Here is a 6,579-nt window from a genome sequence, read left to right as displayed (position 1 = left end):
CATGATAGCATCCCTCCAAACTTGTCAATTATCTTCTTTCTTATATAAGTGGAATCTCAAATGTAATTCCCCTTTGGCAAGGTCAGTGATAAAAGAAATTGTTGAGTCAAAGATGGAAGCATCCTTCCTTTGTAGTTTTTTCTTGCTTTTAATAAAATCGCTTGTCTTCACTGTCATTACAATTCTGATTTTTAATTTTTACTTTTTAGCAACATTCTCTTCAAAATTTGAAGTTCCTCTATCTCCTGGGGCGTGTCATACAATGCTTTTGAGAATGCATTAATTTTGTGTGAAATAGCACCATCTTGTGGACTTATGAGATATTGGTATAAAAGTCCTGCCCACCCAGTTGCATTTTCACAACTACAGTCTGTCCATTCAATTTTTGTTTTGACAGCAGCTGTTGGAGCTATAACATTTTTATTTTGTAATTGTTGAGGTGGTGAGAACACTAAGAAATTATTCCTCACCATTTTAAGGAAGTGTTACTTTGTAACTTAAAACTATTTTGTTGTAAGATTCCTGTTTTACAAATTGTGTCCTGTGGACTTCTAGGGTTTCACTATAGGCATGACAGGGGCAAGGAATAGATCCAGTGGTCCCCCCAAACCCCCACACATTTTATGTTAGTATTTTAAATAACAATTATTTGACACAAAGACACTGTTGTGTTTTTTAAAAAGTTGACCAAACTTGCCATTAGATAAAATCATACACTCATTCTTTTTAGTTTGATATTTCGTGATCCATGTGAAAAGCAGTATGGAGTTACAGTTGATGTAAAAAACATGATTAAACAAGCATATAAATAAGGAAAAGTATTAAGTGTTACCTTTGATATTCTGTGACTTTGTTAATAAGTTCAAGTTCTCTCTTTATTCATATAGGCTGTGTTTGGAGGAGGGCTCAGCAATCTAAATTGAGTGTGCTAAGGGGCTGGGTTTTGTGAGTTGTACCAACTGGCATTTCTCCTGTATAACTATTCCTGTTGATTGTGGTATCTGCACTGCACATTATGAGGATGTTGGGTCTCTTCATGAGATAAAGCATGGGCAATTTGTTACTTGTACCTAGTTTCACTCTTGTCTGTGGTAGCATTGAGTCTGAACTGACTTCTTAACTCCCTGCCTGTGTTAAAAGTGACAAGAGCTAACTGGGGCACCTGATTTCGGCTGCAGTGACTTTGGCTCATTTGTAGTGTGTGCGTGATTATATTGAGCAGAAGCTGCCCCCATGTTGGGGTTTTCATGTTTAATACTTGCTTCTTTACTCCATTAACAATAATACCAGCACCTGACTATCTTCCCAGTACAAAGAGCCGTGCGCTATAATTCTGGGAAAGTAGGTACCCATATTTTCATGTTACAGATGATAGAAATTCGAACTGAAGTCCAGGTTAAAAGTCCATGATCATTCCATTATAGCAATTTCTTCTGTGCTAGTACCATCCTCTGACATTTGGGTAAGCAATATATTTTAAAATCCAACTAATCAGGTTTTAAAAATAAATGAAATGTATTTTTTTCTTTACATATTTGGAGTTTATTGCTATTAGATAAACAAAATCATACATACACATTAGATTTTTCTTAATAAAACTTAATTTTTAAAGAGTTGTGCAATAAAAATCTATTGCAAATGAAAAGTAGCCTAAAGTTCTGTGTGCATTTTAAGAATTTTCATGGAACTTCAACACTGAGATTTTTTCCAGTTGTTTCTTTTTTTAATACTATGATAGTAAATAACGTGTTTATTTTAGATTCATATTTGCCTTTGAAGTTTATGAATATGAAATTTGACCATGGTTACAAAACCTTCTCATGGAAATGACTACTAATAGTTTATGAATTAAAATTCAGAAAATTTCCATATGTTTATATTTAATTAGAATCATTTTATATTTGTCTATATTTTTAAATTTTCTATTTTACGTAAAAATATACCTGGGAGTCATAGTCATAGAAGCAGAAATAGATCTATTATGATACATTTAGGCAGCCTTATTCATGGATGGTTATGTTGTTTACAGTTATTTGTTGTTATAAACAGATTGTCACATACCACCTTGTATATCTTTTTGTTTAAGGACTACATCTTGAAACACTTGAGTATTTTTTTTCTTTAATATAATAATATTATTTAGATTTGAACTTTACTCATCTTGTTGCTTAGTACTGGATCTTCTATGCCACAGCTTTCTTGCGTTGAATTTTAAATCTGGTTAATATCTCATTTGGCTAAAGTGTTTTGAGTAAATTTTATGGAAAGAGGATGTGTTGGTAGACTTTCTGAACTTTTGGTGTCTGAGAACCTCTTCTGTTGACTTTTTATACTTTGACAATTCGTCTGGGGATAACAGATACATTGGATAAGGAGGACTTAGAGGGTATAATCTTAAATAAGAACATTTTTGTCATCAACTGCCCCTTTTAATTTTTAAAGGGGAAGGTTCTTAACTTCCTCCTGGAAGAAATCTTAAGCAAGTCCCATGACTTAGGTTACTCTTAGAGAATATAATCCCTATGGCTAATCAGAATCACCAAACACAGTCCCAATTTAGTAATTAAAAATTTCTCATACTGAACAGTAATCTAATTGCAAACTTGCTCCCTGGCCATTCAGGAGCCTGCTATGATCTGACGGCTTACTTAGGGATAGATGGTTTACCACCCAGTCTGTCTTTCTCCACCTAGTTTTTCTTTTGTTCCCTCATCCTCTTATTGTTATTTCTGTGCTGTAAAAGTTAAAAGAAGGAAGAGAAGGTAGGAAGATGGGACATTTTGTCCTTGACTAGTACTACTGTAAGATGGCTCTGTGCTGAATGAGCCTGGCAGGTGGTTAAAACTCGCTGTCTCTTACTTTCCTTCTTGGGTTCTTGGAAGAGCCTGTGGATATATTTGACTTAACTTTCCACAAATGACAGATAATGGATTTTTCATTTAGCTGACTCTTCTTCTCTTTGGTCCCTGGTTTCTCAGAGTCTGCTACACAGATTCTCTCTTTAGGGTCAGATCATTCCCAAGGGGTACTCAGGTTTCAAAATAACTTGAGCCTGGCTTTCTCATGTGTGTGGCCCTCCTCCCATCTGTGCCCAAAGTAAAGGAGATGAGCAGGTCTCAACATAACAGCAGTTTTCTCTTATTCCACTGTCAAAGCAGCTAAACAGCCTCTTCCTCATCCTCACTATGGACTTAGACACAATCCAGTGCATCCTCCCTTACTGCAGATGATTCAACTCTTCTGACATAAGGTCAAGGGGAAAATACGTGGGTAGGTGGGGTGGGGTCTTACAGCACTCTTTTCTCTTAAAAAAAATTCTGCTCTTAACTTTTTCCTATCCTTTAATAACCCACCTCCTTTATGGCCTAAATATCTATGAATTATAGTTCTTTACTACCTAGTTTAAATTTCTGCATGGTGGCCCCTTTGACAACTCACTTTGATATAGGATACCAATAATCATAGCATCTGAACCACACACATTTTCATTTTCACATACATTACACTGAATATAAAACTCTTGGTTCATAACTTCTCTACCACAGATTCTATAGATAGCCTGCTCTCTCTGCCGCCTAGAGGCTGGTAGATTTTTTTTTCCCTTTGATCTTTGAAATACAGGAATTTTACCAGGGTATGTCCAGGTGTTAGATTTTTTTCATTCGTTTTCTGGTTTTTCATGTGCCTCTTTGATTTGTAGACTCAGGAAACTTTCCCTTCCCCCTAATCATTTAAGTATTTTTTTCTCATTAACTTCTTCTTTTTAAAATTCATTTTATAAGTATATTGGATCTCCTAGATCAGCCCAAGTGTCTCCAGTCTTACTTCTCTGATCATTTTTATCTGTTTATATTTTTCCTCTGAGATATGGAAAAATTGTATGATCCTGACTTTTATTCCCTGACTTTGTTTTTACTATTTAAAATCTTCCTGACTGCCTTCATTCTAACATTTTCTTTTCTTTCTTTCTTTGGTAGATACTTGTTTCTTCTTTGTAACTATAATGCCTACTTTCATAAATACAATGAAATCTGGATCATTTTGAAAGGACATTTCAGGAAATATCTTTTTTACTGTTCACTGCAATAACAATTTCATGGGAAAATATGTGCAGTGATGCTTCATTGTACATACCTTCTTTTGGAGTGTGGTCTCTTATTCCATATCCTGTGAGGGTCATTCTCAGAAAGAGCTGTGCTTGTACAAATGGGAGTTGAAATGGGTTCTGCTGGATATTGTGTGAGTTTTTTCCCAGACAGTCCAGATATTGACAAAGCAAGAAGGAAGGGGAAAGTTTAAATTTACTGTGTTCTCACTTGATTCATTTGTAGATTAACAAAATGGAGAGGAAGCGAATGGTTGAACATCACCGTGGAGGAAGTTTACTTCTGTGTAGTAATTTGTTATGATGTCGATTTGTTTTCTGTGTTTGTTGTGATAGCCAGGAATTAGTTGGAGTTGTGTGTGTATGGTTAAGATGATTTTCACTACATATAAGTAATTTGTGCTGCCGCATGCTCCCAGCTTGGTGTGGCCTCTAGCAATTGGTGTGCTTCTTGGAGTCACTGGTTAAGATCCACATGTAACTTCTGACCACTTCCTTTTAATGAGAGGGTGTTGTATGATTTTTACTGAAGGTTCTTCTTACAGACCAGACATGCAGAGATTCAACTGACCTACTTTCAATCTAGTCATGGCCAGACCATTTCTAATGGAAATTCCTCCAAGTTACTGGTGTAGAGACTTTTGTTCTTCTTTGGTTTCCAGTTTTGTTGCAGTATTTTCTGTGTTGTTATATTTTGCTAGTGTTTCCAAAGGGGAATCAGCAAGGTGGAGATAGGGGGAAAGAAGAGTCTGGTATGTGTGTTGTCATCTAGCTCGGAAGTAGCATGCAAGATTTAAGGGACCCACAAAGTATGGGATTATCATCTATATCAGAGGTCAGTAGATTTTTAATTGAATATCCCCACTAGGAAAAATAATACACACGCATATGAAATAAATGCTTTTTTGAATTGTTTAATTAGAAGTTTCATTATATTCTTCCAGAAACCTCTACTGTAAGGGAATTCTATCTTGGAAACCACTGATCTAGATCTTATAATTCTCATCTATTTAGTAAATATTTGAGTGTCTAATGTCACCAACACTGCGTTTAGAAATGTATGACACTTATACAACCATTTTATAGCCATTTCACAATTCAAAAGGATATCAGTGACCGAATTTAACATTAAATCTATTGTTCCATTTTTCCAAATTCTTTTTACTGTGATTTTATGAATTTTTAAAAATATGGCATTGTAGTGTATACTTATCTATCCCTAAAGGTGATTTTCTTTACAAATAAATCTTTGACATATGAGGATACTTTAAAAAATTCTCATGAAAATATTCATATTATCTTTTAATTCTACTTTTCCATGAACTTTCTGAAGTGCCCTTGTATGAGCCAATGTCTCTTTACTCCCATTTGGGGTGAATATCTACTGTGTAGACAGCACTATGTTTTGGTGACACTACTGTAAGCAGAGATGACACAGATCTTATTTTTGGAGCATATAGTCATAAACCACATAATAACAGAAAAAGTAAAATTAAAATTCTAGAAAAAGTTATGGGGGAAAATGGGTAAAAGGGGGTGCATTAGTCCATTTTGTGTTGCTATAACAGAAATACCTGACACTGGGTGATTTATAAAGAAGAGAGTTTTATTTGGCTTATGATTCTGGGACAGCTGCATCTGGCACGGGCCTCAGGCTGCTTCTACTCATGGTTTTCTGTCTGTTTTAGTCCGTTTTGTGTTGCTATAACAGAAATACCCGAGACTGGGGAATTTATAAGGAAAAGAGGGTTATTTGACTTACGATTCTGGGACAGCTGCAGCTGGCACAGGCCTCAGGCTGCTTCTACTCATGGTGGAAAAGTGGCAGGCAGCCAGCGGGTACAAGCAGATCACATGGCGAGAGGAAGCAAGAGAGAGAGAGAGGAGGTGCCAGGGTCCTTTAAACAACAAGCTCTAACAGGAAGTAATAGAGCGAGAACTCACTCATTATCCTCCCTCCCCCAGGGAGAGCATTAATCCATTCATGAGGAATCCGCGCCATGACTCAATCAGTTTCCAACACTGCCACATTGGGGATCAAATTTCCACATGAGTTTTGGAGGGGACAACACATCCAAAGTCCATCAGGGGGCTTTAACCACAGTCAGGGATGTCAACGTAGTTTAATTGCAGAAGTAACTATTAAACTGAGGTCTAAAGCCATTATAAGTGTTTACTAAGTGAACTGGTGAGAAAGAGTATGAGCAAGAGTGGGTTGTCCAAAGTCCAGGCTGAGGGAAGAGGACCTGCGGGGACCCCGTATGGCTGAAGAGAACAGTGCAGAGCAGAGGAATGGAAACGAGCCTGTGTGGCTGGAGGGCAGAGAGGAATAGGCAGTATCATGCAGCATGAGGTTGGTGACAGTGGTAATGAGGGGAGGTGGGAACGGTTGTCTCAGCCATTCCAAGCATTGTCCTAAGGAGTGTTCTGTCGAAGGCAGGGTTGGGGTGATTTGATCATATCTGTACTTTGGA

This window comes from Galeopterus variegatus, unplaced genomic scaffold, assembly GCF_000696425.1.
Source record: "Galeopterus variegatus unplaced genomic scaffold, G_variegatus-3.0.2 Scaffold4805, whole genome shotgun sequence".
Classification (NCBI taxonomy): Eukaryota; Metazoa; Chordata; class Mammalia; order Dermoptera; family Cynocephalidae; genus Galeopterus; species Galeopterus variegatus.
The sequence above is the reverse complement of the archived record's forward strand: the minus strand, read 5'-3'. Positions refer to the sequence as shown.